This window comes from Cavia porcellus, unplaced genomic scaffold, assembly GCF_034190915.1.
Source record: "Cavia porcellus strain 051 isolate PalLab524CR breed Dunkin Hartley unplaced genomic scaffold, mCavPor4.1 scaffold_1, whole genome shotgun sequence".
NCBI classification, from domain to species: Eukaryota; Metazoa; Chordata; class Mammalia; order Rodentia; family Caviidae; genus Cavia; species Cavia porcellus.
In genome coordinates, this window is record NW_026947484.1 from 180,500,814 (window position 1) to 180,527,294 (window position 26,481).

Below are 26,481 nucleotides of genomic sequence, written 5' to 3' on the forward strand. Positions count from 1 at the left end.
CTGTACTGGTTGGGCTCATGGGGAGCTTTGAGCACAGTTGCCTGGGTGCCTGTGTTTTGCTGAGCTCTCCAGGGTATCCTGCAGCAAGGTGGAGTTTACAAAGCACTATGTGGTCACTGAAGGAGCACCCACACTGTGGCAGACACCAGGCCACATGCTTTATACACCTTGTCTTATTTAACCCTTATAACCACCCCTATAACTACCTTTAAGGTGGGTGCATCTTTCATTTATAGATGAGGAAAGGAGGCACATAGAGGAACAGTAACTGACCTGGGGACATAAAGCTCCTCTGTAAGCAGCAAATCTGGGATTTTAAACTCCAGAGATGAGACCCTCAGGCCCACACTTTCAGACAGAGACAGTGTACATGAAGGAGAGTCACCAAGTCCCACCAGGGGACGGGAGAGCAACAGATTGTTCTGGATATAAGCAGCAAGATCAGTTGACCTTAATATTTGTAGAACAGGAGCAAGAAGAGACAGGGAAACCCCGAGAATCTGAGGCTGAATGGAGGCCCTGGTAATTATCTAACGATGCAGAAAGAGATATCAAGAGAATTCTGAAAAGACACAAGACTTCCCACTGGGATTTGCAGTACATTCAGAAAACATCACAGACAGAAAATATTGCCAGAAAATTGGAGGAGAGGGGTATCTACCACTCTGTAGGTAGCATAGCCACAGGTATACTGGGTAAGATCAAAAAATATTTAACTCAAATGACAGCAGCTTGCTGGGGATTTAGGTTGTGAGTTGTGAGTTCAATCCCTGGCATCAAAACAAAAACAAAAACCAAAAAAAGGCTACAGTCTAAAAGTGTCAACCATCAGGGGCTTCTTCACAGGCTTTAAAGTGTGCAGGGAGGGGTCCAGCTTGGGGACACTGAGTGACAGTACAGGGAGCCCATGTCTTTGGTGGGAGTCTCACTCCTTTGAGGTTATACAAATTTGGCCTCCATGTGACCTTTCTCTGGGTCTCTGAAAGAAAAGAGGTAAAAACCTGCTCGTGGTAAATAGGTGACAGACACATGAATAAGGCAGAATCTAAAAATTCTGAAATGTCCCAAAGCAGAGACTCAGGTGCTGGTTCACCTGCTCTCAAGAGCACACTTTTTTGACTCCTATTTGGGAAAAGCCGTGCATAAATCATTCTCTTTTGAAAAGGTGTCACGGGTACCTTTCCTCCTAGGGGATCAAACCCTTTCCAAACACCACCTGGCTCACCCTGGCTTGCCAGAGAGAAACCCAGGAACAAACGCGGCTGCAAGCTCCCCTGCCCTGCGGGCTGCCGGGCAGAGCGGAGCCGGAGTCCAAGCCGGGAACGTGGGTGTGTGCGCGCGCGTGCAAATTACTGCAATGTGCCGTTCTAAGCCCAAAAATGGGGGATAGAGGGCCGATGTGCAATACAAAGTTACAACAAACTCAAAAGAGAGACTCGTCAGTTTCACTAGTTAAAATGATTTAAAACTCTGAGCTGCTTCAGAAACAAAAATCATCCGATGTGTTCTCTCCCTTTCCTTTTAATGAGGAGGGAAAGAACAGAAAGGGGAGAGCACGACGAAGAAAAGAAGGCGGAAGGCGAAAAGGAGGCGCCGTGAGCGCCGTGAGCAGCGCGGGGAGTCCGCGGAATCCCGGCTCCTGCCCGGAGAGCCCAGCAACTTTCCGCGGCCGCGGCGGGGCTCGGAGCTTTTAAGGGTTTCTAATCCTGGAAGGCTGTCTGACATCACCCCGTTTCTTGTCGGCTGATGTTTCGTACAAGCCTCTCATTTCCTCAGTGTTTTCAGAGCACCAATTACTGCAACCATCCCGTGTTTATGTTTTCCCTCTCCTGCCGGGCTGGCCCTGCGCCGGCTGCAGGCTCTGCTTCCCCGCCCCCGAGCGCACGGCCCGGCGGGGGTGGGGGGCGGGTGGGGGGCCTGGATCGAGCGCTGAAGAAAAAGGGAGGGGTCCCCCTTAATTTTTTTTCATTGACTTCAGCACCATGTGATCAGGAAGTCTGGCCTCCCTCCATTTCCCCTCCCGACTAAAGGGAAACATTGTGCAGCAGCCGCCGGGGCCACTGGTGGGATGGCCTTCGCTGCCTGACGTAGGGAGATAAAAATAACCGGCATATTTAAGGCAGAAGCAGGAATCCCGGCGTTCACAGGCGGCCTGGTCAGTTCCCGAGCCCGCCCGGCTGCGCAGCCTACTAGCGGATCCGCGCCACCGCCGCCGCGCACTGCCGCCAGCGTCTGCAGCGCCACCGATGGCGACCTCGACCTCGACCTTGACCTTAACCTCAGGCCTCAGAGCAGGCCTGCCAGAGCCTCGGAGAGTCCCCCTGGGTCCACGGCAGGTTGGCCCAGCTCCCTGGCCGGGCCTGGGTTCTGTGTCCTGCCTCCACACTTGAGAAGGGAGGATGCAGGACAGAGTGGGCCAGAGGGACGCCTGATGCTGATGGCATCGTTAGAGAGCCTGTCTCAGGAAGGTGACCACAAAGTGCCACTAAAACTCAGCCCACCCCGCCTCGAGCCAAATCCCCTTCTCAGACAGACCACACTGTATGAATTCTCAAATCTAAATAAATAAATAAATTTTAAAAACCGAATTTCCCCTCTTCATGCCCTTTTCTCAATTCGAGCTGCACACTGCAAAGATTTGCAAACATGTGGCAGGGCTGGAAACAAGAAGCATTTACCAAGGCTAAGCTCACAAGAGAAAACAGAAAATCTGAGCAAAAATCTGGGACTTTCAGAGACCGTTGTTCATTTCTCAGTAATATGTTGTCCAGGCAGCACCCGGACAGGTCCCCTCCAGCCCCTCACCACTGCTGCCGCCTGACCTATCCAAGGATCCAGAAAAGAGAAAAAAGAAGTGCTCCTTGTGCACTCAGGGAGCCCATATCCCAAAATCTTGGGATCAAAACCCACTGTGAACCACAGTTTACCTGGACTGGCACTGATGTGTTTTCGTGTTTGGACTCCTTCCGCACAGGCGGTTCTGCTACCCTCATTTTACACAAAGGGAAACTGAGGCTCAGGGAGATGAAACAAGGCACAAATAAGGTTTTCCTACCACTCAGTGGCCTCCCTCCCTTCAGCGCACGTTGATTTCTCATTCTGGAAACCACCTCCTTTTTGTTCTTCCTCCTCCATAAATAAAGTTAATACCAAGCAAAACCAAGTGAGCTTTCCACTGACCTGTGCGGTTTCAAATTTGCCCTTACTCTGGGCCACAAAGAAGTTTCTACTTACAATTAACAATGGGAAATCTCCCTACCTCCCAATTTCTGAAGCACCAAGACACTTCAAAATTTCTGGCAGAGTTTTTCACCTAAAAGCCAGATGTGCTGGTGGAAAATGAATAGACACTCGCCCCTAATTCTTTTGGCATTACAAACATGACAAATAGCTATTTATCTGAGTGGAAGAGGCAAAGAATTCTCACTTAAAGGGATCTGGGGATTTAACAGCACTGAGCATGGAGACTTTGAGGTCTAAAATAGTTTTGCTGAATCCTCAGCACTGAACACAACGTCTAACAAAATACTCAACCCATAATTTTTGGAGTGCGTGAACAGGTAGGCTATGGTCAGCACAGGTAGCACTTACGATTATGTCTGTTGGCCTTGTCACTAGTGAGTATAAAGGCAAAATCTCCTTTGGTCCTTATATCAGCTCTGGGAGATAAGCAACATTATTACCTCTGCCATATGGGGCATCATAGAACTGAAGTATCTGCCCGAGGTAAACAGCTAAGAAGTGTAACTGTGAGACTTGAATCCAGGGACTCTTTCTCCTTATAGCCAAGTCCTTAACTATTAAGCTAAATCTCAAAAGGCGACCCACAAGAGATCAAAGAAAGAGACCTCCATTTACTATCTACCTTAATTCCGAGTTCCATGCATCTTCCCAGAAAGGCGAGCATCCATCACAGGCCCCAAGACTCCAAAGAGGTCAGTCAGGAAACAAGAATGGGCTGCAGCCTCCTTGAAGGCAGCCCTGACCCTCCCTCAGCCCCTCACACCGAGTCACACAAATGTCAGTTGTGTTGCTCCCAAGAGAAGCCTTCACTAACCACTGCCACCTCCGGCACACTTTGCTTTCTTCCCGTCCCCCCACTGGACACGGCTCATGACCGCCATAAAGCACCTGCTACACAGTAGCAGCACCCTTGCTTACCCACCAGCTGTTCTGCTGGTCTGAGAGCACCCCTCGGGCAGTCAGTGCCTCCCGTCAGTATAAGCCCCGGGGAGGGGCAGCCCTTCAGTACATGAAGTAGCCAACCTTCTGAATGGTGAGTGGACACAGGGCATGAGACCCTCACAAACCTCCTTATCAATCAGTACAGGCTCCTATCACCAGCACACTAACTTTCTATCTCTGTTGCCCTATAGAATTCATCACAGTCTATAACTTAATTTGTGTTCTTTTTCTCCCCCACCCTGTAATCCCATGAGTGCAAGAACTGCCTCTGTTCCCCTACAATGCATTCCCCCACATCTATCAAAGTGCCGCAGCCAATGCCGACACTCAATAAACACTTGTGAAATGCATGAGTGAATGAATGAATCCGTGAATCAATGCTCCTTGAAGCAGGTCCTACCTTTTCAGCAAGTTTATTCCAAAATCAGTTATAACTGCAAAGCTGCTTGATTCATGGCACCCTCCCCCCCGGATTGTGTTCATAAAGTTAAGTGCTTTTGGTTTGGTGACCACTTCAAATCCAAGACTCATCCATATTGATGATAAAAAAGACTTGAAAGGGGGGCCACTGAATGAGGCCCTTCTTCTCATACAATGTGGGCTCCAGTGACCACTATCGTTCGAGCTGCACACAGACTCTCTTTATGCCCCTCTGTTTTCATTAGCTTGGGTAACTTGCCAGAGTGTGATCCTCTTGGGCTGAAATTTTCCATGCTGGGTCTTGGCAAAAGGTGAATTTTGGGGAAAAGTTTAAATAAAATCCCTTCCGCCATTTTTTAGTTTGATGAAGATGAAAAAAATACATTTTTTTTCCTTGCTTTTAATTAAAGACAATTTTAGGACACAGGAAATGCCAGTTCAGCTGAACTTTTAAAAGGCTGAAACTCAGATCTAATTCCATCTCAAGGAACTATGGGGTTGATTTTGGGCTTGAAAATTTTTAATTAAAAAAGAAAAATTTAAACGTAATTGGAAAATGTCTTTGTAGTCTTAGCAATCATGACAGTATTTTCTTCCTCTTGGACTATATAAGTCTTTCTGTGATTCTAGCAAATCACAAAGGTTCAGAGCTATTTAAAAAGGATTATAAAACTTGGATTTCAGCTCCCATGCCATGACATATGATATTATTTCCCTATTTCTTTTGTCTCGAGAATCTTTCTTCAACACTGTACCAGGAATATATGATTTGAACAACAGTGTCAGAAAATAACAAAGCTGAGGTTCCTGGAATGAAAGGACCACTCCTTCAAAGCCAAACATAAAACTTGCTTTCCAAAGTTTTCTTAGACAAATGCTAACCAAAATATTTTATCTTCTATTGGATTTTCTCAATACTCACGTCAGTATCAGATTCTCGCTGTCTTACTCACTGGTAACTTCCTTAGAACAGTCAAGTTCTCCTTCTTGCCACAAAATTGTTTTTAAAAAGCAGTGCTAGAATGAAGTCAGAAAAGGCTGAGTTTGACTCTCTGCCCTGATGTTTCCCAGATAAACACCTCGACCTCTCTATAGCTGTTTGCTTGCCTGTGAAACAGAGATAATGATTCCGATTTAGTGGTTGTTGTGAGGATTAATTCTGGCCAAGTCTTGTCCCCAGCACTGCCTGGACAAAACTCACTTTCCAATCAATGGCAATGCCTTTCCCCCTTCTCTGCTTGGGCTCATTCCTATTTATCCTGTCTTTCCACCCTCTATCTGTAGCAGGCACCTCATGTCTCCAACTTCTGTCTCTCCTGGTAGCCATTTGGATTACAGCAGATTGAAATCAAAAGAGTGTGGCCATACAGTTCCACCTATGTTGGCTCTTTCAGTGATGCCCGCAACGCACTGTCTCTTCGCTTGTTTTTCTGCCCTGCTAGAAGAATCTTTTCCATCTTTGTAACCCCAGGACGTAGCTGGATAAATGAATGAATGAATAAAACTGTAAAAGTGTCAAAGATTCCTTACAGGATCCAGGATCCTGAATCTTGGCCCTCATTTTCAAGCAAGTTTCATTTTAACTCAGGTATTGTTTGAGAGTCGGGGTTTGTTTAAAATGCACATTTACATGGATGGCTGTGTATCCAAAATCCACCACTTCTCAAACGATCTGTTTTCATGCAGTTTTATTTAGCAGTAAGCAGGCAGATCTTCAAGACCTTTGTTGAGCCAAAAACTGCCACTATTCAAATTTCCCACTGCAGAGCCAAACAACTGCTCCAAAAGAAAACACTACAGGAATTTTTTTCGTTAAAGTAAGAGGGGAAAGGATCCGGCTTAAACCAGCACACCTCCACCTCCTCTGAGTGCAGGGAATCTGGTTGGTCTGCTCTCCTTCTGCAAGTTTGGCTGGGCTTCTCGTCTCTTCTGTAACAGCTACATTTTTTAAAAGAAATTCAGGATGACTGAGTTCCAACTCTGTGCCATTCCTTTTGGCGCATCTTATATCATCTCCTTTTACAGATGAGAAACAGGCCTGGGAAGGTTCGGAAGCGTCTTTGGTGACACATCTAAAAAATGCCACCACATTTCAAGAGCACTTTCAGTTTACAGGTTTCCTTAGCTCTTCCCCCACAGCCTCCCAACCACCCAGCACTCCTATACACTTAAAATTAACTGGTTATGCTTTGCAGAGTGTTCAGACCCAGAAGTCTATCTGCTGAAACAAACAGGGCTTGAGTGCCATTTGGGAGGAATAAACACTGGATGCACAGCAGCACTGATGCTGCTGGGAATGGAGGAAATTCAGATGATCAGGAAAAGAGCGCTTAGAACCTCTCAGATGCATTTCGTCAAGTTGTCTCTCTTAAGCTGGATGATATTTATACGGATGTGTTTAGGTTGGACTTTGTAAGTGTTCATTTGTGATAAATGTGTCATAATACATTTTTTAACATCACCTGGGGCTTATTCAGGGCTTGTCATTCACAAACATACATCCTTACACACACACACACACACACACACACACACGCACACGCACACGCACACGCACACGCACACATACACCACCACCATCCCTGGCAGCCCCAGCCTCTGACCCCCACGCTCCTCCTTCAGTCAAGGGCAATAGGGTCAGGCACGGTGACCCTGAAACCTGGCTCAGGGTTTGAGCAGCTAAGCGATGGGGTCAACTGGAAGCAGGCAGAGGTGGAGGTTCGGCGCCCAGCCTCAAGAGCAGCCATGAACAGGTGCCACCAGTGGTCAGTGTCTGGCTCCAGACCAGATAGATGCTCTCCAACCATGGGCTCATCTGGGAAGGGACAGAGTTAAGAAGCAGAGGGGAGCCTCTGGTCTTTCACAGTTCAGGGTGGGAAGCAGTAACTTGTGTGGGAAACAACCTCCTCAGAAACCATAGCAACACCCATTTGGCGGCTCTGGATTGGACCCCGACCAGACATTTATTAAGCAGTCTCATGAGCTGTGGTCTCCAGAAGAACAATACCAAACTGATCAAATGTTAATAGCTTCAATCTGTTCCTCCTCCCAGAACTCCCACCCCATCCCCCTCTCCGCAGACTGCAGTTCTGCTTCCCAGCCTTGGCTGGAAGCTGCCTCTGCTGCTGCCCCAGAGCCCAAGAGTGAGGCCAGGGCCACTGTGAAGCACACACAGGTAACCTAGAGCACAGAAACGAGAGGTGAGTCAAATGGGGGCCCATTAGGGCCTCAGGGGACCCTGGCGTAGGTTAAACTGCCCTGGTGGAGAGGTCTCTAAGATCACTGGTTGAACAGCTCTCATTCTGGCTGCATTTAAGAATTACCTGAATTTAGAGATCCACTCTAGCCTGATTAAATCTGAACTTCTAGGGAATAGGCCTGATCCCTTATAATTTTCAAAGCTTCCCAGACTATTCCAATATGCAGCCAAGACTGGGACCCCTGAATGATGCCAAGCTTCTGTGGACAGGGAATTCAGAAGGGACAGAGACTGGAGGCTCCATGAGCAGAATGGACCAGGCATCCCAACCTCACACCAAAGGTCTTCCCTTTTCCAGGATGTGTTCTCCAGGTGAGACTTTCTGTTTGATTGTTTTTTCCAGAATCTCTTCATGCATCCAAATTGGTCTCAAGCAATGTAGCCCAGGCTGGCTTCAAACTCAGATCCTCCCGCCTCAGCCATCCAAATCCTGGGGTTACAGATGTGTATCACCAAGCCAAGATGGTGAGTCTTAGAACATCTCTGTCTGTGTCTCACTATAATCCTTGTTCTTTCCCAGAAGTTGGGGAGGGAGAAAGAAAATGGATCCAAGGAGGCTGCAAGAGCGTAGGGCACCCAAAAGAAATGGGCATGGGGCACACATCTATAATTCTAGCACTCGGGAGGCTGAAGCAGGAGGATCACTGAGAGTTTGAGGCCAACCTGGGATGCTACATAGTAAGTTTAAGGCCAACCTGTATTACACAGCAAGATCCTATCTCAAAAAAAAAAAAAAAAAAAAGAGAGAGAACACAGACTGTTTTGTTTTGGTGGTACTGGACACGGAACCCAGGGCCTTCTTTCTGAGCTACATCCCCAGCCCATTTCTTTTTCTTTCTTTATTTCTTTTTTTGAGATAAGTTCTTTTTTTTTTTTTTTTTTTTTTTTTTTTTTTTTTTTTTTTTTGTCTTTTTCCTTTTTATCGGTACCGGCGATCGAACCCATGACTGCCTGCTTGCGAGGCAGGTGCTTATGCCACTGAGCTAAATCCCCAGCCCCTTGAGATAAGTTCTTACTAAATTACTAGATTCAAACTTTTCATCTTTCTGTCTCAGCCTCCCAGAGTTCTGGGACCATGCATGTATGTGCCACCACATCTGACTAAGAGAACAAAGTTTTAACAAAAATATAAGGGCAAAACATACAAGAAGTCATAACAATTGCACTGACAGATTTCTAATGGCGCAGTGGCAGAAGGAGTGGGCACGGCTAACTATGGGACTCATCCCTCAGGTTCCCAAGCTCCTGAGACAAAACCTGGGAGACATCTTTAAGTCTTCAGGCTTCATCACTGTCCCTGTACAGACCGTCCCCAAATGGTGAAGAGGACATCACTGCACCTGGGAAAAGCTGAGTGGTTCTCCAATTCCCCTGCTACTCTCTGTCCCTCTGACATTTAAAATCCCTTGAGGGAGTCTCCTTCAACAGTCTTCCACGTGGCAGTGCCCTCCAGCCCATCCTTCACAAAGCCACCTGATATTCTCTGTAGGACACCCCCTCCAAAAAACAGCCCTCTTCCTATGAGCTCTGGAGCCCCTCAGGGTACACTGACCACACCCCCACACTGTGCTAGGTGAGGGCCACAGGGACAAGTAAGACAAGCATGGCCCCTGATGGAGGAGGGCAAGTTACACTCATGATAGGACCCTTGCTGACCAATCATGTGACTGCCCCTGTGAGGCAGCTGAAGGGAGGAGTGGAGAGAACCTGTAATGGGGATAGATGTCAAGAATGGCTTCTTCTGAGGCAAGGAAGGGATGGTAAACCTGCTATCTGAAGAGCGAAAGGGACTTAGCAGAGGAAGAGTGCTTTAGACACAGGGAGCACAAATATGCAAATGGAGTGAACATTTTGGACAATTGAATGCAGATGTCTTGTGTTCTGGTGAATGATTTGGGGATGACAATGCAGTGTATGTACCATTGTTTCCCCTGTCCGATGTGTTTTGAAATTTTGTTGTAGTTTCTTCTTCTTTCTTTCTTTTTTCTTTTATATGTGAAATAAAATGTACTCGCAAAGAAAAATAAATAAATAAAGGAATACATGTGCAGTCCAGGACCTGGAGAGTCAGAGAGGGAACGAGACAAGACATGGGTTAGATCATGCACATTCTAACCATGGACAAGCATTTGGATTTCCCTTTTGGGTTTAGTAGAATGGCCAGCCAAGTGTGCACAGACAGGCATTTCCCGGGAAATAGGGATTAGAGTGCAGCAGTGTGGAGGCATGATGGGAGAGTCACGTGACCAGGGCTGGGCCCCGGGTTGTGAGCTGAACTGCTGGTTGTGAAACTGTGGTCCTCCATGAAGGGAACAGGATTGGAAGGACAGTGCCAGACTTGGTGGCTGGGGCTGGGAAGTTAGGGAGATCATCCAGTAGGGAGGCTGCCTGGGCTTCTCCTGGACTGAGGTGAGAGGTCTTTACAGAGAGATAGATTTGGAAGCTATCAGCAGAGAGATGGTGCCTGGATAATGGGAGTAAAGAGGGCAGCTTAGAGATAATGTGAAAAAGAAAGCTGAAAGGAGGACCTATACCCCAGCCTTGAGGAATTCCAGAGTATAAACATCTAGTAGGCAAGGGCAAAAGCCATTAAAGGAAGTTGAGGGGAAAAAACAGCAAAGTCTGCAAGAAGAAAGCCATGAATCTGAGATCTTAAAGCATGAAAAGGGCAGGTATTGCAGTGCACCCTTATAATCCCAGCACTAGCGAGGCTGAGGCAGGAGGATTGATGTGCATTCAAGGCCAGCCTGAACTGCAGAGTGAAACTCTGTCTCAAAAAGACAAGGCGGAAAAGGCATGAAAAACAAATGTCTAGCAGAACTGAATGGCCCATCAAGTCCAATGCAACTGGAAAATCTAATCAAATGAGTGGGAAATTCCTACTCACTTAGGAATGTGGAAGTCATGATGACCTTGTGAAACAGTAATGGTAGAGGTGCATGGAGGAGTACGTGGGGAATAAGGAAATGCAGTCAAGGGGTTGCACAGAAAAGATACTGGAGAAGTTTGTCTGTGAAGGAAACTGGGGGCACGAGCTGGGAGACATGAGATAGAAGGAAGGTTTGCTCTAAGATGAAAGACCTGAGCATGGTTGATTGTGATGAGGGGATCCAGTGAAGAGGAAGAATCGATCAACCAAGGAACAAGAAGGGTGGTTCTTCCCTCCCACAAGGCACCATCTCCTGCAGTCCAAGCACAGCTCCGCCAAACACATCAGGTGTTCTTAGCCTAGTAGGTGCTTCCCCTGGACCATGCCAACTCTCTCTGGGATCAAAGGGTAACCTGGAAGCCTTCCCTCCCCTGCCTTCATACATTCCAACCGCTAGTACAGAGCTCAAATCTGTCAAATCTCTCCCATAAATGGTAAACGCAGCAAAAGCAACTTGGTAAATCTGTTCAAAGCAACCTGGGGACACTTGTCTCAAAATAAAAAGGGCTTGGGAAGTAGTACAGTGAAAAGGCCCCGGGTTCAATCCCCAGTATAATGAGGAGAGAGAAAGAAAGGAGAGAAAAAGGAAAAGAGGAAGAGAAAAGGAGGCAGAAAGGTACAGAAAGAAGAAGGAAGAAATGAAGGAAAGAATGATGGAAGGAAGGAAAGCAAAGACGGAGGGATGGAAAGCTCAGGTCCCCATAGCACCGGACTGGCCTGGAGTATCTGCTCAGAAAATGTGTGGAATGAACCGACGAATAAACATTGTTACTAACGAGTGATGAGCTACAAGATATGCGGGCAACCATGAGAATGGCCTGGGTTGGCAGGAGGGGTGACCTCTGTTCCCTCAGAAAACTTGGTGCCTGGATCCCCAGAAGGGGTAGGAGGCAGGGTGGGGTGGACTCCTCACCCTGAGAGATCACATTGTTCTGAGGGCTGTGGAAAGTACAACCTCCACGGAGGCCCACGTGTTCCCCTCCTCTTCTCCCCCAGCAGGGAGGGAACAGATGGGCGTAATTTATGCCCACACCCTTCCCTTGCAGTCCTGGCACAGGGGAGAGGGGATGCAGGGGCAGAGACCCACCCTGCTTCCATAAACTTCTTCCAGCATCTGCACAAGGGAGCACAGCAGGGGCTGGCAGGGTCAGGCTGGGAGCAAGAGAGGACAGGCAAAAGGGACAAGGGGAGGGCAAGGAGGGAGCCGCCACCTGGGAGTGCCCGTGGCATTCCGGCCCGCATGTCAGCTGGGTGCACGCTGTCAACATGTTCTGAAAGGAACAGACTCTTCCACCTGCTTCGAAGACTAAGACAATGGGACTCAGAAAGGCAAAGGAACCGCTCCAAGGTCACCCAGCTGGTGATCGATTGCAGAGCCAGGATTCCAATCGAGGTCTCACTGTGACTGTACCAGACCCCCAGAGCAGGTGCATGTCACATCTTCAGGTCTCCTTCTAGAGTGATGGCAGAAGGACCCCAAGGCCCAGGCTTCTGGCTAAGAGGTCCGGGCTGTGGGGAGCGTCCTAAAGGGAACAGAGAAGCTGCTGGAGGGACACTGAACCCTTGGAGAGCCAAGGAGCCGGGCACACATGCGAGTTCCTTTGACAGCCCCAAGGCTCTCAGCCAGGCCACAGCAACTCTTGAGGCTGCAAGAGGGGTTAGGGGTGGCGTTCCGTAAAGGGCTCAGCTCTGAGTCACTGATGCTTACCTCCCCACCTCCCTCTGGTCTCTTCACTCATGCCAGTGGAGGTACCAGGAATCACGGGTTGGGGTGTCAAGTGAGCCTCAAATGCCAGCTCTTGCGTGTGGGTGCGTCACTTGACTTCCGGAGCCCTGGCTGCCTTAGCCTCAAGGAGGCTTATGAGGTGGAGAGCTTGAGTCTGACCCGCAGTTGTGTCTCTGGGCCTTATCTGGAGTTATTTCGGTTTGGTTTCTTTTCGCTCCATCCCATTAGCTGCAGCTTGTACACACTGAGAAAAGACACCTAGCAGCCCAGCTTCCCAGCCTCTTTGAACAACCAGTCTACTCTGCAGGCTTGTACTGCCCGTGGTGACAGTTTAGAGAGGCCACACACGCTTGTTCCCACTGTCCCCCAGCTGCCTCCCCACCTCACCCATGGCACTTGCCCACAGGATGTGACATTTTCGGCCCCTGCTGTTAGAAACACTTGGAGTGAATCTCCGAGGACTGTGAGAGCACTGATCGTCCACCCCACCCAGAGCCCAACACAGGGCCGGCAGCAAGCTGGTTCTCAGCCACCCATCTCTCTAACAAAGACATGGATTGAATCCCTGCTCCGTGCAGGCCCCTGTGAGAGGACGGAGCCTGAGCAGACGTGTCCATGATGCTTACAGCCACCCAGACCACTTGGCAGCAACTGTAGCACACATGAGGCGCAAAGGCGAGGAATTGCACAAATCTCAAGCTAAGGAGAAACAAAGGTAGGATTCAAATATACCAATTTGGCTCCAGAACCAGGAAGAGCTCTAAACCAGGGCGTGTGAAGTGTAGCCCATGAGCCAAAACTTTCCTGCCCTTGAACTCATTATGTAGCCTATGCTGACCTTATACTGACAGCAATCTTCTTGTCTCAGCCTCCTGAGGATTACAAACCGGCATCACCATGCCCAGCAAAGTAAAAAATAAAAGAAAACTTTTTTTTTTTTTTTTGGTGTTTTTGAGGCAGGGTCTTACTACATAGCTGGACCTTGAACTCACCCTGCCTCAGCTTCCAGAGTGCTGGGATTACAGATGTGTGCTACCATGCCTGGTTGCCCACACTTATTCTTAACCACAAGCCCAGCATCCTACTTTCATAGATTCATTATTTTCAAAAAATTTATACTGGAAGTAAGGGACCCATAATTTTTAATGTATTAAAAGAGGGATTTTGTGATGAAGGCGACCTTTATGGCTCCTATACCACACCCCCAAAGACTTTGAAAAGAGGTCATTAAGCTGACACCAGAGTGACAGAGAGCCAGTCATAGAGGGATAGGGCAGAGCCTTCTCCCAGACTGAGGACTAACTGAGGCACAGGCCCTGGAAGAAAGGCCCAGGGTGCTGCTGGGGGTTCTAGGAACAAATAAGAAGTCCACACTGTTAGAACCAGGCAGCACAGGTCAGTGAAGAACATCCTGAAAATCTGTGACCGGATGAGCTAACCAGGCCTGGCAGAGACCCGAAGCCCCTCCTTGAACCTGGCAGGGCTCCCTCCCTGGAGTGGGAGTCAGCTCCCACGAAGAGCCACCCTTCTGCACTGGCATGGGCCCGAGGCAGTAAAAGATGTGACGAAAAAGCCCTTGGCCACACACAAAGCAGTCCAAACCTGACGACTGGCCCTGACGTGTGTGCTGGAGTGAGCAGGGAGGATCCGACCCTCGAGAGCTGCAGAGCCCGTGAGCCAGCCACCTCCTGGCTCACCCCTTCGGGGCCTGTGCTCTCCTCCCAGCCAGGCTGACTCACAGGCTCTTGGCCAGGAAAGGGAAGGCCAAAGAAAGGTAGCAGTGGAGGGGCATGGAGGGCCGGGGCAAAAGCCTGAGGTGCTTCCTTGCAGAGAGGTAATCTGAGCAGGGTATAAACTGGGGAAGCAGAAGCAGGAGAAGAGTGTGTGTGTGTGTGTGTGTGTGTGTGTGCCCTCAGGGGCAGGTGCCAAAGAGGGTACTAGGTATAACGTGAGCTGAACAAATCTAGTTTCTGTCATTTACTCAGCCCCCAGCCCCTTTTGTTGAAAGATAATGTTAAGCAACTGTGCCCAGAACTGTCTGTCCAATCTGGGAGGATCTGGAAAGCTCATAAAGGAATGATGGGCCAATGAGAGATCTGGAGCCCAACAGCCTAAGGCCAGCTCCACCACTCACCAAGTCACCTTAGGAAGATCTCATCCCACTCTGAGTCTCTCTTACACACACACACACACACACACATTGGGAACAACAAAGCTCAATTTGAGACTTACAAGAAGCTGAAATAGCCAGGCGTGGTGGCACATGCCTATAATCCCAGCACTCAGAAGGCTGAGGAGGATCATTGTGAGTTTGAGACCAGCCTGGGCGACAAAGTGAGTTCAAGGCCAGCCTGAACTATATAGCGAGACTCTGTCTCAAAATTACAAAAACAAAAAAAAAAGAAGCTGTAATAATCACATGAAACACTTAGCAAAGTACAGGGTACACAATAGCTCTCCAAAATCTCAGGTTCTTGCCCATCTTTGATTCCCAGTGTTGAGCCCAGCACCCAGCCCAGCAAGATTGGCTAACACTCAGAGAGCACAGCAGGGTGGCTTCTGTGGCCCAGGCTGTCCAGCACACAGTCTGACTCTTCAGGACAGAAGACGCTTGAGAAAGCCCAGGTCAACCAATGTTGCTAAGATTTGGCATCAAGCATTCATTCATTCATTCTCTCATTTGCTCAACAAAAGTCTATGGAGTAGTTGCTCTGAGCCAGACCTACAGGAACAGCAAATGCAGAGACAATGAAGAGATGCTGGGGAGCAACCAGACCCCACAGTGGGGATGGATGGACGGCACACAGCCTACAGATAAACACCAACCAAAGGAGCACTTGTGTGAATGGCCATTTGCTCATGAGCTCTAGGTATAAATGCTGCTCACATCACTCACACACATACAGAAAAGCACTTCAGTTGAAAATCAAGTCAGGGCCAGGTGTGGTAACTCATGTCTATAATTCCAGCACTTGGGAGGCTGAGACAGGAGGATTGCTGTAAATTTGAGGCCAGCCTGGGCTACATAGTGAGTTCAAGGCCAGCTATGTAGTTCACCCTGTCGAAAGAAAGAAAGAGAGAGAGAGAAAGAAAGAAAGAAAAAAGAAAAAAAGAAAAGGGAAGAGAGAGAAAAGTAAGTCATGTGAACAACTCACATGCTTTTTCTGTAATGGGGTTTGAACTGCTTGCTGGGAAGTGCTCAGTCACTGAGCTACATCCAAGCCCACAGCTCAGGTCTCACATTCCAGACATGTCTGGAGCCAACTCCTGCTCCTCCAGCATTCACCTGTGACCTGGGGAAAACCATTCACTTCTCTGAAGTTTCTGGAAACTAAATCGGGGATAATACCTACCACTGCGGCCCAGAGACTGGGAAGGGTGTGGACCTAACTGTAGCTGTCCTGAAATATGTACTTAGACCTTCTTCTCTGTGACAGTAGTGGGACATCCTGATATTACCTGAGTACATATAAATATATGGTCACCCAGAATAAAGTGGCCTTCCTTGCTGCTATATTTGACCTTGCTCCTAGGTTCTGACCAATGGATAACTAGAAAAGGTGCATATAACTTCCAAGAATTGTGCTTAAAGTATACTCTCTTATCTCTGCCTTTTTCTTTTTCTGTTTTCTGAAAGGCAACATAATGGCTGGAGCACCAGCAAGTACCTTGGACCACGAAGTAACCTTGAAACTACCAAAAGACACAAGGAGCTTGGACCTCTGACACTACTCCATGTGGAAACCATGGACTGGACCACCTTTGGCTTCTTACATTAAAAAGGAGGAGAAAGCCTCTGTCTTTCTAAAATGATACTGTTTGGAGGAGGAATGGTGTTTCAGGTACTTCTGAACTGAAGACAGTTCCCCCCAACCAATTTCCATTACTAGCAGCACAACCTATTCAGGAGACCAGCACTCCCCTCTCAGAGCTGGTGAGCACTGCTCTTCATGTCCTCCCAGCGGAGGAGCCATCCAGCCGGGCTCCAGCTCACCGTGCATGAGTTCCAGTTCTCCTTCAGGGAGATCACACGCCCTGTGGGATGCTCTTAAAGCACTGATCCATTCACAGGTGACAACGCCTGCTTCAGAGGCCAGGAAGGTCCTGGTATCCTGGAAATAGGGGAACCAGAAACATGAGAACACGCTTACAAATGCACGAAGATAAGGTTTCAAAAAGCAGAGATGGAATGTGTATAAAAACAGAATCCAGCTGGGAGTTCGACACGGCAGCTTACAAAGAAATTCATGTGTCCAGGGTGCTTCTCCAAACCCCTTCTGCTAGTCAGAGCACCATGCCTAGGTCTTAGGGCCAGAGAGCTGGAGAAACCCCAATCTGATCCAGGAGCCAGCATCGAAACAAGCTTAGTAAAGCCACGCGCAGGCAGTCCATTCCTTCACGTGGCAAATATTCACTGAGCACCTACTGTGTATGAGGAAAGGGGCCAGGTGCAGAGAACAGGCAGCAAATGGGTAAGAGAGGGAGTCAGGAGCTGAGCCTGATGCAAACAGAAAACACAAATCTCCACCCTCTCTGCCCCAAAGCACCCCTAGATGCCCGTACTTTGAACCCAAATTTTCCTCACGGAAGGGACCAAGGGACTTAAAAATGAAATCGAGCTTTAAGGACGTGACTCAGGCAGGTAGGCTCACCTCTGCCTGAGCGCACCAGTGGTGTCTTGTACATCCGTCATGGGCCTGGGTCCTGCCTGCGAGGCCCCAGGCTCTGAGCCTCTGTGCACTCTGCTTTCATGGGATCATGGGTCAGGAGTGTAGCTCAGCAGTAAAGCACCTGCTTAGCATGAGTGAAACTCGACCCAGGGTGGAACCCAGCATCCCCAGCTCCCAGAAAAAAAGAGTGGTGAGTGTCATCAGGCAACCTGACTGAATGCTGAGTGAGCCACACAAACCCACTGGGGTTTGGGTCATGTATCTGTAATGGGGGGACAACTGGGACTGTGAAGATAAACTGCTATGTCTATGGAAAAAGAGGGGAGAACAGAGGGAGGAGGAAAGCCTAGATCAGGAGCTCCGACCTGGCTTACACCCTCGTGGCCCTGCATCCTCCTGCTTGCTAAAAGCCTCATCTTTGCATTCTTCTCTCTTAGTGAAACGTGTATAATACACAGTGCTTTCTCTTCTCTGGGCCTCAGTTTCCCCACTTAAAAGTCAAGGGTAATCCAGATGTGGTTGCAGGAGGATCACAAATTCAAGCCCAGCCTTGGCAGTTTAGCAAATTAACAAGACCCTGTCTCACAAGAAAAAAAAAATTAAAAGAGAGCTGGGTTACAGCTTAGTGCAAAGGCCCTGAGGTCAATCGGAAGATGAACAAGGAAGGAGAAAGAAGAGAAAGAAAAGGAAAAGGAAGAGGAAGAGGAAGAGGAAGAAACAGCAGTTGTGGTGGTGGCAGTGGTCTTGTTAGTGGTCATGCAGGTGGCCCACATGAATCCTACTGCATTGGTTCTATTTGCAAGCTCTGAAGCACAAAACCAGAGGGCTACCTGCTTGTCTCCGGGGTGAGAAGGAGCCTGGCTTCATATTTGTGTGTATTTGCCAGTCAGTCGCCCCAGAACCATCAGCAGGTAAACACTTTGTCAAGGAAGTGAGAGCTGAGGCAGATGGAACACAGGGGCCCCACAGGCCGCAGCCAGCAGCCCGGAGCACAGCTCAGCCAGGGTGCCTCAGTCTGAGGCCCAGCCTCCTTCGCCCAGGAGCAGCCAATCCCATGACCCGGGCTGTATCCAGAAGTCTCGTTAAATCTGTTTTATAACTCTTTTTTGACAAGTGAGGCCTTTAAAACGTATTTCCTCATTGTATGAGGGTGAAGTTCAGTCCAAACATTTGTCCACAGGAGGAACGGGCAGGCCCAGGGGCCAAGGGACCTTCGTGAACCCTGCTCGCAGCCCAGGGCCCCTAGAAGGGGCTGCTTCTACCCAGCACCCTGTCACTGGCTCTCCTCACTAGGAATGATAATGCAACACAAAGACCAAAAAGCCCATGCTGCCAACCCCTCAGAGCTTGCCCCTCAAATCCAGGGTTAGGATCTTAGATTTCTGGAAAAAAAAAAAAACTCTATTCTTACCCAAGACCACCCAGCTAGACAGTGCTAAGCCAGGGTTCAAATTCTAGCCCACGTGGTGCCAAGGCCTTAACTCATTGCTGCCAAAGACAGCGACCACTGGGAGTGAATTCCTTAACAGTCCATCTTTCTTTTTTCTTCCCAGTGCTGGGGATTGAACCCACAGCCTTGTGAACACAAGGCTTGTGCCCCATCTCCAAGCTGCACCTCCAGTCCAGGCCCAATTTTTGTTTGCTTTGTTTGTTGGTTTGTTGGTTGATTGTCGGTTGGTTGGTTGGTTTTTGTTGAGATAAAGATTCACTATGTAGTCCAAGCCGGCCTCAAATCTCTACATAGCCCAGGCTGGCCTTGAACTTGTCATCCTCTTGTCTCGGCCTCTCTAGTGTTGGGATTATATGTATGTATCACCATACCTGGCTATCATCCAGGTTTTTGTTTGTTTATGTGTTTGCTTTTTTTGAGGCAGAGTCCTGCTATGTAGTTTAGACTGGCCTTGAACTTGCTATGTGGTTCAGGTTGACTTCACACCCACAGCAATGCTCCTGCCTCAGCCTCCTGAGTGCTGGAATTACAGACATGCACCACCAGACCTGGCTAGATTTTGAGAAGCTCCTCTGAGAGCATAAATTACCACACTTTCCCTTGGTCCCAGTCTCTTGCTCTTGTGTTGGAGTTGCGTGTGGCTGAGAAGCTGAATTCTTCTTTCTAAAGGATAAAGCAGCTAAAGGTTGCTGGGCGGAGGCTCGATCTTGCAGCCATTTGTACAACAGGCCTCCAAGCCTTGCCTATGAAGTTTCTTAGAGTTTCATCAGGTGAGATGGGTCAGATCCAGTGACTCCTGAACCCAGCCAGTCACAGCCACCCACTTATCAAGGAGTGGGCAGCACTGTCTGGTCAGAGGTGTAAAAGGAGACCAGGGAGGTAGGGAAAATCCACTGCCTTCAGAGATCCCTCAGGCTTACTTTAGCAAGGCGATGGCTGGCTTTTGTGGGGGTGGGGGTGGGGGCTAAGGTCTGAACCCAGAACCTTCACACTACATCCCAGCTTTTTATATTTAATACGTTGAGCCACAGTCTTTTTAAGTTGCTCAGGTTGGACCCAAACGTGAGATGCTCCTGGCTAAGGCTCCCAGTGCAGGGAACACAGGTGTGCAGCATCACTCCCAGCTTCGGGGCTTGGCCCAGAAAGCAAAACTCAGGCTGCCTGGGGCAGGACACGCAGGTCTCCCAAGAACGGGGCTGTCCTCCCCAGGGCAGGCAGCTCCTGCCCACCCCTCGCCGCCTCGGTGGGTGCTCAGCCCTACGAGGTGAAAAGCGGAGCTCTCCCAGGGGGCCGGCTGTCCCGACACCGGCTGCTCTGTGCCCTCTTCAAATGCTAAACCTGAGATGAGGAGCCAGGCATCCCTCACAGCCAGGCCCACTGCACCTTCTTCGTGAGGCCTCTCCATGTCCCTGTCCCTCCACCAGCAGTACCTGTGTCCTAGGGAAAGTAGCCACATGGTAGCTCAGTTTCCACTGTTTGAATTAGAGCCCAGGGTGAGGGTTCTGGGAGATGAAATAAGTAAATGCTAATCCAAGGCCTGCAGGAACTCAAGCTGAACATATTTACTATGCGGAGCCAGGGGCTTAATTCAAACCTTTTCACAGAGTTATAGCCTATTTTAGTTTGTATTAGAGATGGGGTCTCACTAAGTAGCTGAATTGCACAGGCTGGACTCCAACTTTGGATCTTCCTGCCTCAGCCTCCCAGAGAGCTGGGGTCACAAGTGTGTGGGCCTAGCTCATGTTGGAGCTGTTTAACCATCATCCTTACTCAGGTTGGGTACCAAGGCCTCCAGAGGAATTCTAGTAGGTGCCCTAAGGCTCAGCCCTTCCTTCAGTGGGGACCCCTCTTTTCTTTGGAGTTCATTGAAAGCTTCCACGTAGTGAAGACCTCCTTGGCTACCTCAGCAGGGGAGTTTCCATTCCCTTTGGGCCCCAGGAGCCTGCGTGTACCCCTGAAGGCTCCTGGCTCTAGAGCAGTAGTCTATGTACACATTCTTTCCCATTACATAGAGAGGGGCTCCTTCTTACCCTAAATGCTGTCTCTGCCTGTAACAAAATAATGCCAGTGGGAAAACTATTACACTTGTATATCCCTAGAGAACCCCCGGTTGGAAAACTCATTTAAAAAGAAGATAGAAACCAGGTGTGGTAGAGCACACCTGTAATCCCAGCAGCCAGGAGGCTGAGGCAGAAGGGTCACTGTGAGTCTGAGGCCAGCTTGAACTACTTGTTAACGTCAGCCTGAACTAACCCGTAGCATTATTTTAATGTTATAATACCAACCTACAAAAAAAAAGGTCAGCCTGAACTGCACAGTGAGATCTTGTCTAAGAAACAAAGAAAAAGGAGAGGATAGACTCACAACCAAAAGCTTCTGCTGGCACCGGAAGTAGAGAAGAGGTAAGGATTTTTAATGCAAGCTTACTTCACTCTGGTCTCATTCACAAATCCACATCATATTTGGCAAGAAATTTGAAAGGCCCTCTAGTCCAACCCCCACTGGATTCTTGAATCACCCACAATTGCAGAAACAGTGCTCACCATCTTCTCAAATAAGCCTGGTTTGATCTCTGCCGGGGCCAGGGACATAGCTCAGTGGCACAAACTCCTGCCTGGCAAGCGCAAGGTCCTGAGTTTGATTCCTGGTACTAAAAATTTAAAAAAAAAAAAAAAAAAATAGAGTTCTGACTACTGTCAGTTTCCCTCATGTTGATCCACAGCTCCTTCTGGGTCCATAAGGTCCATCAGCTTCTTCCTTCAGGTGGACACTTCCGAGGCAAGGCCCTCCCCCAGCCCATTCCCCCTCCAAAGTAAACCTTCATTTGTTATGCAGCCAAGGCTGCCGGCTCTCCTCAGCCTGGCCTTTGAGCTGTAGTTCAATGCATTCCCACCAGTTGCCCCTACTCACAGTGGAAGGGGTAGAACCCTCCTGCTTGGCTCCCACTAGCATAAAACAGCAAGTGTGACTCAGATCCCACAGTCCTTTGAGACTGTTTAGAGAAGGCTGGCTCCCGCAACCTCGAAGATGCATTTTAAGGCTATAGATCCGCCATCATTTACCCCCATGTTATGATTCTCCATAGAACAGAACCACATTTGTTCACACAATAAACAATATCATCATTGTTGTTGTTGTTTCACTGGCAGCCGTAGCACACGATGAACTCATACTAGACTTTCGTGTTCGAATTTCAGTATCTTCATCAGTGATGTCACTATTAATCTTGGAATTCCTCCTAGTAAACAAGTCAGTAAAAAAATAACTACGAATGAATAAATAAAAGAAATCCTTAGGGACACTGTGCATATCAGCATGTGCCTGAGACTGGGCGGGAAAGAGAATGAAGAATTATCACCACCTGGACATGAGGCTCCTTGGTGGGAAACGTGATCGTGGGGAGGGTTGCACGATTCAGTGAGGCCGCGTGACCACTGCATCACACACTTAACAAGGGTAAATCTGACGGAATGTGAACCGTATCTCTGTAGGGCCCTGATTTTTAGCTGGTGCACACCTGTAATCCCAGCAGTCAACAGGCTGAAGTAGGAGGATCGCTACAGAGTTCATGCTTGGACTTCGTGGTGAGACCCTGTCTCAAAAAAGTAAAACTGTAATTCCTAAAAAATGAAGGAACAGAACTGAGTCACATTTTCTTCAGTTCAGCTGCTTTCTTTAGTACCTTTGTTTAGCACATTCTCAAACAGGTCCTAGGAATTAAAAGATTGATATCACTAGTTAGAAAAAATCATGAGAATTCTTTTTTGGATGTTTTTAAACTTCTTATTCCAAGAAGAATTCTTTGTTTTGTTTTGTCTTTTTGAGCCAAATTACACTATGTAATTTAGGCAGACTTTGAGCTTCCTTTGTACCCCATACTGGCCTCAAACTTATGGTGATCCTCCTGCCTCAGCCTTCCAAGTGCTGGGACTACAGGTGTGCAGCACCACATCCAGCTCCAAGAAGTTTATCATGCACCATTCTAAAACTGAACTCCATAAGTATGTTTTAGTCTGATATGTGAACTCCCAGGCTAGCAGTTATGAGCACTCTCTGGTGAGTTCCTTAAGTAATCAAGGTAGTGGTTCTCAGACTTAGCATTCATCAGAATCACCTGAAAGCCTTTTTAAGCCAGGTGTCCGGACTCCACCCAGAGTTTCTGAGTCAGTGGGATATTTCCGGATGACGCTTTGCCAATGCTGGTGTGAGAAGCACACACCACGCTTTGCAAACCGCTGCTATGAGGAAATATTCTTCTATTTTACAAATGGGAAAACTGACACTTAGATCCAGTGAATTGCCAGGAGTCACACGATGTTGCAAACACTACCTTGAGCTGACCTACCAGCACTTCTCCAATCTCTCCTCTCCCTCTGCTCTCCAGAACGCAGGCTGGAAGTGCTGGCTTTTCTTTCCCATACTTCTTGCAAGTGGGAATCCCCAGGCGGCACAGGCCCAGAGACAGCCCCTTCTTCCTGATGAAAAGGCAGACAAGACCCCAGGAGTCGTGTTGTCTTTTCCCGTGGTAGACATGTTGGACCTAACAAAATGCTCCTGGTTCTTGATGACTGGTAGTTGACCCAAAGATCTCCACAACAACAAAGGACTTCTTGTTATGTGTGAAAAATAAGCCTCTAGTCAGATGTGGTAGTGCACACCTGTAATCCCAGCATTCGGGAGGCTGAGGCAGGAGGATCACCGTGAGTTCAAGACCAGCCTGGACTACAAAATGAGTTCAAGGCCAGCCTGAACTGCATAGCAAAGACAAAAAAAAGAGAGAGGAAGAAAACTAAGCCCCTCTTAGTTTATGTCACCATTAACAATCATTCAAAGCAGACATCACCCCTAATGAAACACAGAATGACCAATATTGGGCCCAGAGTTATACCTAAGGCTCTCTAACCTCCGACTTCTTTTCACTCTGCACTGTCCCTGGAAGTGAAATGTGATACCATCAAGTACTTGACATTCCCCAAGAAATCTCTTAACTTCCCTCTAACTCGGTCTCCAAAGGGAAGTGATTTGAATAATCTGTCTCAGCCTTGCACAAAGGAATTGAAAGTGGTTTAAATCTACCCAATGCCCTGTGACTGACCCAGGCAGAAGCCTATAGACAAAAGCTTACTACTCAGACCAAGGTACACTCACCTGCAGCACCAGTGGCAGCCAGCAGCTGTTTAGAAATGCAGGTATCTAGCAGGCAAGGTGACTGTGCTGGAAAACGGGCACTCTGGGAGGCTGACAGGAGGATTTAAAGTCTGAACCTAGCCTTTGCAAAATAAATGTTACCAGAGCTAGGGACATAGCTTAGTGTGAAGGCCCTGGGTTTGTCTCCCAGTAAAAGGAAGGGAGAGAGGGGAGATCTCAGGCCACTTCCAGTCCTAGTGAACCAAAATCTGCACACACTTCAACAATCTCTGCAGATCCCAGCTTCCCATGCTTATTAAAGTATCAGAAGCAATGTTCTAACTCAGTGGTTCCCAAAATTGAGCATTAGAATGACCTAGAAATCTAAAAACAAACCAAAAAACAGAGTTCTGGGTCTCTATTCAGACTTGCCAAAGTATGGAGGCACAAGTCTGTAATCCCAGTCACTCAGGAGGCCGAGGGAGAAGAATCTTAAGTTCAAGGCCAACCTTGGCCATATAATGACATCCTGGGGAAAGAGAGACAGAGACAGAGACAGAGAGGACACTTTGGGAGGATTCAGATGCTACATTACTACCTTACATCATTTTTACATTTCTGTTTCCAGGGTCCTTCTCCCAGAATATTGCACATATACACATGTACAGCATTCTGTATCCAATTTCAAAACCTCACAAGTTACTGACATCCTCCTAGAGACCTTCTAGGACCTTCAAATTCCAGAAAAAAAGTCCTGTCTGCATGTCTGGACAATTACAGAAATGCACTCAGAATCCTGATGCAGAGAGGCAGCCCAGCTCCTGTCAAGTGGGGTGAGCCCTGTTAGTTCTCACCTGGAGATGATTTATGTAACCAGCTAGAGTCCAAGGTCACAGCTCAATTAGCAGTAAGTGCAGCTATGTGTGTCCTGGGCTTTGCTATCACCCCGGATTACATGGCTATTCATTTCATTTTCACCAAATTAACCTAATTCACATCGAGGATGACTTCCTGCTCAACCACTACTCACAAGGATGCCACAGAGGAAGATGCCCCATTTAATTAGCAGAGTTTGAAAATACGTGCAGAACACACTCTTCAAAACAAGTTACTCTGGAGAGGGGGAGGGGGAATAAAAAGAACTAGGACTTGTTGTATGCATGTACCAACTCGCCATAATAAATGGAAACATTATGTACTGCAAACACATATTAATAAAAATTTAAAAATTAAAGGAAATATTTCACACACATAAACGTATTCCACAGGCAAGGGCACCTCCACCAACTAACCGAGCAGACCAAGTGTCCCTCCACACACACATTTCTATTGCCCCACTTATTTCACCATTTTATTGTGCTATTATTTGTTCTTTCAACAACCACAGGCTCCTGGTGGCAAAATGATTATTTTACACAGTCATTCGACTGACTGTAGGACCTCCATAAATAGGCACTGAAAAAATGATGAGGTGGCTAATGGAAAGATGAATGTATGTAGGGATGGAGGGATAATGACAAATGGAGGATTTTGTGGAGGATTTTAAATGTAAAGAAAAAACAAGCCATTAGAATCTAGGAAATTCAGGTGAGTTCTCAGTTAAGACATTTAGCCACCAGATAAAGTTCCCCTCTATAAAAAGAGGGCGCTAAGAACGTAACACCTGATTTTCTAAGGTTGCTATGACAACTGAATCAGAGCCTGCACATGAACACGTTTGTACCTAAAGCAGCCCTGAGTGTCAGACTATGAAAAGAGAACTGTGGCAGGACCTGGCAGAGCTGGGCTCGAAGTCTGGCTTCACCATAATCAGCAGCTGGGCCTTGGGAAAGTTTCGTCAGCTCTGCACTGGCTTCCTCATTTGAATGATGGAGATGGCAGTAACCTTTCCCCACCCAAAAGGCACCAAGATAACGGGCCTCCTGTGACGAGCGGCCTATGTCAGCTCTCAGAACTGCTAATAAGAGGAGGTCAGGTACCAAAACCTGGCCATTTCCATCAGTCTGATCAGGTTGCTTGAGACAGCAAGCTTCAGCAGCCAGATCTCTAACCAGAGGCTAAGGAGAGTGAGGTGAGACAGGAGAACCTCTTGGGCAGGCCTCTCACTCTATCCAACACCAACTTCCCAAGCCAAGTTTCACAATTGTCCACATGAGCAAACTCTCTTGCCTCAGTGAAGCAATAACTGTGTGCATTTCTTTATACATTTCCCTTTTCCTGCCCTCCCCCGCCCTCCTCACTAACACACTTTCCTCCATCACAGCCTCTGCTTGGTTTTTGGGCCCGGATGGTTTTGGGCCTGGAGTCTTTGAAATCATGGCCTCCACTCCCAGGCTGCAAGAGCTGGGTGAGTCCATTCACCCTGGTGCCTCGGTTTGCTGTGTCCTGGGTCACTCACTCCAGCCTTGAGGGGATGGGAGGGTTGTTGGGATTCAGTGGCTCTTACAGAAAACATGGCAAGGATTTGGACTTCAGAGTTTCTCTCTTCCCCTGTGTGTGGCGGGGATGGGGAGATCCGGCTGGAACAAGCTCAAATTGATCCAATTCATTTGTTCCAGAATTGGGGGAAGTAGGAAACTCCCAGACCCAAGTCAGTCTTGATCTGAATTCAGGGAGTGTGGAAGGCCCTTTAGCGCAAACACCTATAGAAACATCCTGGTGTTTTACAAGCCTGTGGCGCCTTCCACCAGGGCTAGGCCGCTGACTGGACTGGGA

General features: G+C 48.1%; 1 long non-coding RNA gene across 1 annotated transcript; it reads right to left on the reverse strand.

The window, feature by feature from the left end:
- Nucleotides 1-15,284: 15,284 nt before the first annotated feature.
- On the reverse strand, nt 15,285-23,947 carry LOC134478771 (uncharacterized). Its single transcript, XR_010051667.1, has 4 exons — nt 22,985-23,947; nt 21,183-22,349; nt 16,514-16,631; nt 15,285-15,577 (listed from the first exon to the last, which is right to left on the reverse strand). It is a non-coding gene; the product is annotated as an uncharacterized LOC134478771 (long non-coding RNA).
- Nucleotides 23,948-26,481: the final 2,534 nt, after the last annotated feature.